General features: G+C 33.3%; 1 long non-coding RNA gene across 1 annotated transcript; it reads left to right on the forward strand.

Moving 5' to 3' along the window:
* The first annotated feature begins 2,249 nt into the window (after positions 1-2,249).
* Positions 2,250-7,684, forward strand: LOC143535497 (uncharacterized). Its single transcript, XR_013135725.1, has 3 exons — positions 2,250-2,290; positions 3,724-3,852; positions 7,627-7,684. It is a non-coding gene; the product is annotated as an uncharacterized LOC143535497 (long non-coding RNA).
* Positions 7,685-9,160: the final 1,476 nt, after the last annotated feature.

Genomic DNA, 9,160 nt, shown 5'->3' on the forward strand with positions numbered 1-9,160 from the left:
CCTGTGAGGGTGTTTCTTCCTCAAATGACTATGCGGATGATTCATATGCCCCGCGGGTGACTTGTGATGGGTTCTTATTTGACCCGCGGGTATTACTTAAGGGTATTTGGGTCTTTTCAGTACCCTACCTCTATAGAAACAATACTTACCTTAAACATATGTAATGGTTACTGGAGTATGTATGCATCATATGCAACAATCTAAAACATATGTTTCGTATATACGTGTACATATGCAGCAATATGTAAACATATGTTTGTATATAGATATGAAACATATATATGTTTGTATATTTACAGCATATGAAATATATATTTGTATATACATATACTTCCCCGTCAAAATTAATTGCAAAATTCATTATTTATTCGTATATTTGTAGCATATCAAACTTGTATTTTACAACTTGTACACCTTCTATTACTTGGTCAGTTCATCTTTCTTTTTGACAAAACAAATATATAAAAAATGGACCATATGTAAAAAAAATGTATTGCTACAAAACAAATAACTCTTTCATGTATAAAAACACCATATTCAATTATTAAACAAGTTTTATTAGCTTTAAATGAAAACAAAAATAATGAATCTGGTAATTATATGAGCAAAAGCAAAATAGCAATTGCCCTTAAATCAACTTAAAGAAACAAAAAAACAATGACGAGAGAGAAACAAAAAAACAAATCAAAGAGTTGGGTACTAAAAAATTGATACTTAAAACTTTCCGGTGTTGGTGGATATAGGTGGCGACGCTACCCTTTCAAGTTGTTGCCACGACGATGGTTATCGTATAACAAATTACATCTATCATTTTTATCGACTCCATTGCCGTTTGAACGCCGTCGTCGGTCGATGCGACAGAGACTGATTTGTTAATCGGTGGTGACGGCAGCATTACTAAATAGAGGAATATCTGTCGGCATATACGATCCGTCAGTAAGGTCTAAGATGTGGCCCAGATCTAGACATCCTTCAACGAAATTTAACGGTGGTGAAAATAGATCCGTTGTTATTTTCCGTCGTCTATAGCTTCTTTGTGTTTGCATGTGGTAGTGTTGGTGGTGGGTTAAAGATGGTGTGAGATGCTTTTTTCAAGAAAGCTTTCCAAGATTGGAGAAAGAGAAAAAGTTAAGGGGGCGTTTAGGATTTCTTATTTTACCTTGTTATACCTTATTTAAGGCATAAGATATAAGTTACAATGTTGTAACTTATACCTTATACACTCACAAAACCCAACTTTCATAAACACTTTATAACTTATAACCCATAAGTTATAAGCTATAAGAAGCAAATATAAGAAATCCCAAATAGCCCCTAAGTTTCTGGAGAGCATAAGTGTGTTAGAGTTAGATATGGGTATATGATGAAGGACAAATGACAATGAGGAGAGATTATGGATTGAATGACATTTAGGAAGGATAAAGTGGGGTTCATAACTAGCCTTTTGATTATAAAACAATAAAAATGAAAAGCACCCGTGTGGCTGTATCTAGACAATACAAGAGAGTTTCAATGGTTTTTAAAACTCTTAAAATTAAAATTAAAATTAAGAGTTTACTACCCTTAATACACAAGGTACAACTTCTTAATGCTCCTATTCCTAAGACAACGTATCCCGCGTGTATCCTAATTCAAAATTCAAAACCCCGAGCTCTCTTAAAAGCACCAAAGCAGATTGGATGCTAGGGTTTCTTTCTCTCCACTTTTCTTCCCCGTCGCATATGATTATCGCCTCTTTCCGCTTCTATTCTCATCTTCAAACTCACACTATCCCTAAATGCTTGATTTCGAACTGCAAGCAAACCAATCAGACATAAGTGAAATCACATAACCAAATTGCATATTTTAAACCACCACCAGTTCGGTTAAACGACCTTCATCTTCAACTTTCTACAAGTTCTCCAATTCCATGGCAGCCGCCAACAACATGAAGAATATCATATCGTTAGTCTTTGAGGTAATTAGATTTTTATTATTCTATCGTTGCTTCTTTTTAGCATCTTTCAACTGATTTTTAGGTTTTCTTTCAAAGCAATTTGATTATGGCCTCCTGACTCCAAATTAGGGATTTTCTATATGTCCATTTTTGTTAAAGGATAATAAACTTGTTGTAAAACTGTGAACAGATTTTTGTTGAAGTCGAAGAAGAGACCTAAATCCGTTCAAAACAATTGGATGTAAGTCTTTTGTTTAATTTCTCAAATTTAGTGTCTTCTTATTGAGTTTGTTCAAGCTTTAAATTCTTTTAGTTTGTCTCAGTGTTGTGAAGATTGACAAACTAGATGACATTGTAAGCGATTACACCTCTTTAATAGTTTTATAACTCTTAGATATGTGCATATATTTCTACACAAATAATCTGATTGATTGATGATAAATGCTATTTCACTTTTGATCAGTTTTGTTTAGGTCATATCAATATCTGGTGGTTATAAAAATATTTGAAGAGCAAAATAAGGAGGTAAAGTTTATAGCTTAAAATGGTTATTTAATGGTTGTGAATAAAAGTCAAAATTGATATTTTTTTCTTTATATTAACCAGATAGTTGATTCTTTAAGCTCAGATGTTGTGTGTGATAAACAAAAAATTTAAAGAAGTTGATTATGCAGATAACATTGCGGAAATATTAAGTTAGAGATCCCACAAGAATTTAAAGAAGTTGATTCTTTAGCAATTTAGTGGCTTGGTTAAATGTTAGAATTTTAACGAATTTCGTCTTTTATTATTTTGAAAGCCATCTATACCATAAGAGTGTTATGATGCAAATTTTTGTTATACGAATGGAATCTTTGAGATACTTAGATTTTAGTTAGATTTGCATTAGAATAAGGATTCAATTTGAATAATCAAAATTTAAGTTCAGTTTGATTCAAATTTCGGGTTATTTGAGCCCAATTTGAATAGCAATGAAGGGTTTGGCTTACGGTTTCTACTTGTAAATGGCCGTATAAAACAGACCGGAAACGTTAGTTATTTATAATTTTTGATTTCTAATATCATATAATATTTATTTAGTTATTTTTAAATTATATATAAATAAGCTAGGTGGGTCTATATTTGCAATTACATTTGGGTTCACTCTGAACTTCTGAAGTAAGTTTATTTAGGAACATGTGTTATTAAAAAGGGCCTGATAACTTTTGGGTGATATCCACAGGTCTAAATATATAATATTTTGATGTTTATACTAGAAGTTTGTTAGTTATAGTCAACTGATTCTCTTTGTTCTTGTAATACGAGAGTTTGAGTTATCTTTCATGTTTATATATGAAGTTTGTTAATTCTAATAATATTATGCAAAATTATATATTCAACATATTACATATATGTTGATCTCAACCCAAACCCAACAAAATAAAGTTTGGGCATCTTGAGTGAATTATCATTAGCTTGTATTTTAGCAGTTTATATTGACAGGTTGAGAGTTTATTTTGGCTATTTATTTTTAACATACAGTTTTTTATAAATATATTTTGTGATTCATTTTGGACAACTTGTATATAGGCCCAAAACGCCTAAACCATGAAACCAAAATGGATAGTTTCAAGCCCAAATGGTGATATACCCGAAACCGAACCCATAGTGAAAACCGAAAACCGAACGGTTTCAAAAATCCTAAACATTGAATTTTGTTTTGAGTCCAAAACTAACACATGATGCATTGCGTGTTGTCAGAAATTTCATTTGTAATTACTCAATTGTATGTGTTGGTGTTGTTGCAGAAATTTCTTGCTTAGTTGCTGCTGAAGAAGCCTTTGATAAGCCTTGCACAGTGAGTACCCTTTTCTGACGAGGCTGAGTGAGATTACAAAGTTGAGTTGAATCAGCAAAGTTTTTTGGCTCATATCAAGGTACAAAGTTGTGAGGTTTCCGATTGTTATTGTTATTGTTATTTGTTTTAGGTTCATACGAGAATAAAAATTATTTTATATAAATTATGATAAAATTAACTAAATGATAAACGAGTTGGATTCGAGATTTTGTAAGTTAAATGAGCTTTGTCTCAACTCGAGCTTAAAAATAAGCCTGTTTAATAAACGAATCGGAGTCATATATAGAAGTCTGTAATAAGTGTTTAGTAATAGGCTTCCTAACAATTACGTGTAGAATGTTATGTAAATTTGAATGTTGTATAATTGTGAAATGTAATTAGAATTAGACGTTGTAGCTTTTGGTTTCATTTAGGTGACACTACGTTTACAAATTTTATGTTTTATATATTTTTGATGTTTGTGTTGTAAATTGTTGGTGTAGAAAAACATATTTTGATGTCGACTACTGAGTAAATATTTAGTGTGGGTGGGAAGAGACCGAGCTGAGCTCTCGCGTGAAAAAGTCGAGCTCAGGCTCACTCAATCTTGAATAACTAATAACGAGCTGAGCTTGAGCTTTAAAAATAGGGCTCGGGCTCTCGTAAGTTAAACGTGCTGAGACCGAGCTCAGGCTTGAAAAACTACCGACAGTTGATAAGTGAAGCTTTGGCTCGAGCTCGTTTATTTACCAAGCTTACTTGAACGAACGTAATCTAACGGACATAAATGAGTGTAAGTTAATGAATGTGACGAACGTTCTCGAACGTAAGTGAATGAACTAGAAATGTGTTCATGTTTGTTTATTTAACTAAATAAACCAAACAACTGTTTATATTCATTCTTTTACTAAATAAATGAATATAAATGAACTTTCCATTTAATGGTTCACCGAATGCGTGGTTTGTTCACATGCTTACTTCTGTTATTTTTATAACGGATTTCATAAAGTTACTAAATTTCTTGTAATTGATAGGAAACTGGGGAATAATTTGCGGAGTTTCTTGAAAAAGAGCTGAAGTTTTTGATACTAAAGACGAAACTAATAAAGTATATGAAGAATTTGCAACTTTTGGTATGGGTTTATTCTATTCAATTGCATTTGTGTTTATGAAGAACCTGCAACTTCTGGTTCGGGAAGAATGTGTTTTGACTTTCAAAATTTAAATTGTTTGCTATATTGTGTTGCAGACTGGGTTCATAACCCGAGTTAGCTTAGCTATCATATTGGGTTTGACTTTTGGTACCTTAGCCACGTTTTTCATGAACAACGCACAAATTTACAAACTGTTGGTGCGAAATAACATGAAACTGAGAGATACATGCAATGCAAATAATGTGGCAAGTGGTGCACACAAAACTTGGTCTCATTGTATGTTTCCTTTATTATTTATTTAAATAATGGTTCCCATTGTTGAATAGAATCACTTTTGTTTATTTAATTTTCTTTTTTATTTCTTGTGATGTAGTTAATTAGAGTTCTAAGTATATGTTTATAAATGAGCCGAACTGTAAGGCCCCGTTACCAGTACCTCACGTTTGGACGTTGGATTTACTCATTCACTTTCTATTCATCAGAGTTAATAAAAACATTCGCGGAATATAAAAACTTTCATAAACATTTCATAACAAATCATAACTTGTCTTAAAACAACATCTCGTCTTTCAAAATAAACAAAACATTAAACTAAAACGTCTTGAGTCTTTCGATGCCAGTCTCATATTCGATGCCACGTGCCCCCTTAAGCGAGCTGCCTCATTCTACTCACATGCGTGCATACTAAAAGTTAGCTACGCTGAGTGAGTTCTAGTTAATCACATAACATACAATACATTCATAACTACATACTTTCATGCTTTCGTTTATAATATACTTACTTACATGTGCACTTTCTTTCATATACTTACCTTACGTTTTAAAGAGCATTACGCCCTATAACCTTCGCATATATTATTAGGGTATGCAACCCTTTATCCTTCGCATATATTATTAGGGTATGCAATCCTTTTTCCTTCGCATAAATTATTAGGGTATGCTACCCTTTAACCTTCGCATATATTATTAGGATATGCAACCCTTTAACTTTACCTTACCTTTCATCATCATATCCATACATTTAATACCATACATATCATAGTCGTACATACTTCCTTTTTCACATACACATATCATACATACTACACTATACTTGCCTTAACAACACGTGCAATACCCAAAGGTCGTTCACGTACTGTCAAGCATACATACATAACTATCACAATCATCATCTAGACATACACTTACCATTTAAGGTAAGTGTATTAACATTCACATCGAGTATGCACACAGCCCCGAATACATAACAAGTAAATGGGGCTAGAAACTCACCTAAACGCGGTTACGTTCTCCGTTAATCGTTATTCCTTTCTTGAGCTGTGCACGGATAACTGTATAACAATTACACGTATCAATCCACTATCGCTATCTATATTGTGTTTCTAGTTCAACTATAACCCACAACGAACGGGGGTCCGGGGGCAGCGCCCCTGGCAGCGGGGTTCTAGGCGCGGCAGTCCCTAGCGGGGTCCAAGTTGCAGAGCCCCTGGCTGGGGTTAAGCTGCCAGGTCAGCTTGGAAAAATTTTATTTTCATTAACTGTCTTAACACATTTTCCATTAGAATTTAAAATTATTTTATAATTCGCTAACTCATTTGCTATAACGAATTAAGCCTAATTCGTTATCTAATTAGCAATGTAACCTTCCTTAGTTCGTTATCCAGATTCATCCCTTATTACCATCTGATTCGTCATTCCAGATTCTTTGTCTTATTTAATGAATGAGCCTATAACGAATCATCAGATTCGTCATTTAACGAATGAGTAGTTAACGAACTAAGGGCTGATTCGTTATCAAGTTACACGAATGAGTCCCGTTCGTTATGACCGCGTAACGAATCACCCATCCTTAACGAATCGTCAGCAGTTCTTATCCATACTTTGACTCAAGGGTCAAAGTCAAAATCGTCAAGAACAATAACAGTCAACAGACCTTAGATATGCGATTAAACCTTCGTTTCTTAACCAAATAACACGATTTAGGTATCAACGGATTCGGAATTACAGCGCCTACAAACCCTAACCCTTTGTTCGTCAAAATATTCGTGTTTAAGGGGTGCGATTTAGGCATATAGGTTACGGGTTCTTTTAGGTTATCGATTAACCTATCAAACGTTAATGGATTTCAGTAATATTTGTTGTGTTGGATTCGTTTATAACAAACTAACACAGATCTATGATTTCCCAAACCATACTGAACCTATACGAACGATTTCTAATTATAAACGTACCTTAAGCGAGTCGAACTACGAACACGAGCTGGTCTTTGATGTTGTTTGGTTCGTCACAATGATCTAGCACTAACGAGCTCGGGTTTTCGCCTTCGGATCTTGGTTTGGGTTATAGGATGATGTGTGTGTTTTGGAAGGTGTAGGCTAAGGTGTATAGATGGATGAAAATGGAAAGGTTTAGGGTTTAAGGGGTATTTATACTCCCTTAAGCCCATGGACAAGGCCCATTCCATCTTATATTCCATCTTCTAAAGTCCAAGCCCAACCGTGTACAGTTTATTATCTAAACCGAAAAACAACACAATATTAAACAAACAAAATTTATTTTATTATTATAACCAAAAGTAGGATGTTACACGAACGAGCTGGCTCAGTTTCTGAACGAGCGATTTTGAATGAGTCTTTTTTGAACAAGCTTTTAAAATTTGACTTTTCTAGGGTCATATGCGATTTTTGGTCAACTAGGTTTATGGTATAATATTGTTGCAGAGGCGAATTTATAGTTTAAATGGGATGAGGCTGATGTGTTTATCAGATAATTTGATGGGTTCTTTTCAAATGGTCCGAGCATTTCGTTGTTATAATCACACAATATATATAATTGTAAGTTATAACTTATAACGTACGCACACATACTCTCCAACAACTTTAATGATACACAACATGACATAAATGTATATAATTATATAGGAAAATGTTGAGAAATCACCTCTTCAGTTAAAGGGCTTTAGAGTACAGTGTGCTTAAGAATACATTGATGAGGTTGCAAAGGTACTCTAAATTTCTCGCAACTTTCTCATAAATAAACATTAAAATGCTTATTCAGCTGTATGATATTAGGTTTGTGTTTGTAATATCCGTTGCCATTTTGCGTTAAACAATATCAGCCCAAAATCGAGGGTTTTAAAGTTACTTTAGCTTTTAATCAACAACCGAATGGGACATCCTCTTGTGATTTAATGTCATGACATCCATTTTAACATCAATAAATGGATTTGGTTAGTGCATTACTAATTGTTGAACTTATTTGTAGAAGCTTATGATATGGAAGTCGGTCAACAAATGCCTGTTGGTACTCGGTGGTGACTATAAAGTTGATATGGAGATTGATCAAGTAAATGCATGCAGCTCATGCTCAATTTGGATATTGGATGCTTCAAAGGATAAGTACACCTGGTTGCAAAATTCGTATAGATATGTCTGTTCACACATTTTTCTTATCTTCATGTACATCTTTGTTTGGTTTAATACTTTGTTGCTTTAATCATACGAGTGTAATTACATAATATACAATAAGTATATAAAAGTGAAACTGGAGATTTAGTTTCACTTTAGTTTCTGGACCGATGCGGACGCTAGATCTATTATTAAAGACAATATGTCTCCTGGTTTTAATTCCGAGCTTAAACGAGCTCGAGCCTATAAATTAGTTTTTTTTTTAAAACTAGCGGGTGCCGAGATTAAATGAGTTTGAGCCTAAAACTATGCTTGTTTAATAGACGAGCCTGAGCTTCACTTATCTCGTTCATGATTATATTTTTTTATATAATTGTTTTTTAATATATTTAAGATATATTGGTTACAACTTTTTACGTATGGTTGCTATTACCTTGGTATTGTTATGTACAAAACCTCCAAAAGCTAATGCTTTGTCAATTGATTGTTGCATCAACCGCTTTGAGAAGAAATGCTGGGAATTTTAATAAGGTTGAGATTAGAAATTCAATATGAAATTCAAGGTGTCATCTTCTTTAAGACCCATCAACAAGATCAAGATTCATGATGACTTTCATCTTTTAAGTCCTATAATTGAGTTTTATTCAAATATCATAAAAATGATAATCTGCCTAGATGAATCTTTGCCTGCTCACCATGTGTTCGATGAAATTGCACAACTAACTTCACAATTTTTTTACATTTTATTTTAATTAAAGTTTGATTGTTGTTGGATTTTTTTTATTCCAGGCCAACTATTAATCGATCTCTAGAAGTTCAAACAAGAGATCTTTTAATTATATTTGGT

This window comes from Bidens hawaiensis, unplaced genomic scaffold (genome assembly GCF_021521415.1).
Source record: "Bidens hawaiensis isolate Kalapana, Puna unplaced genomic scaffold, B.hawaiensis_p1.1 tig00010538_1, whole genome shotgun sequence".
Taxonomy (NCBI): domain Eukaryota; kingdom Viridiplantae; phylum Streptophyta; class Magnoliopsida; order Asterales; family Asteraceae; genus Bidens; species Bidens hawaiensis.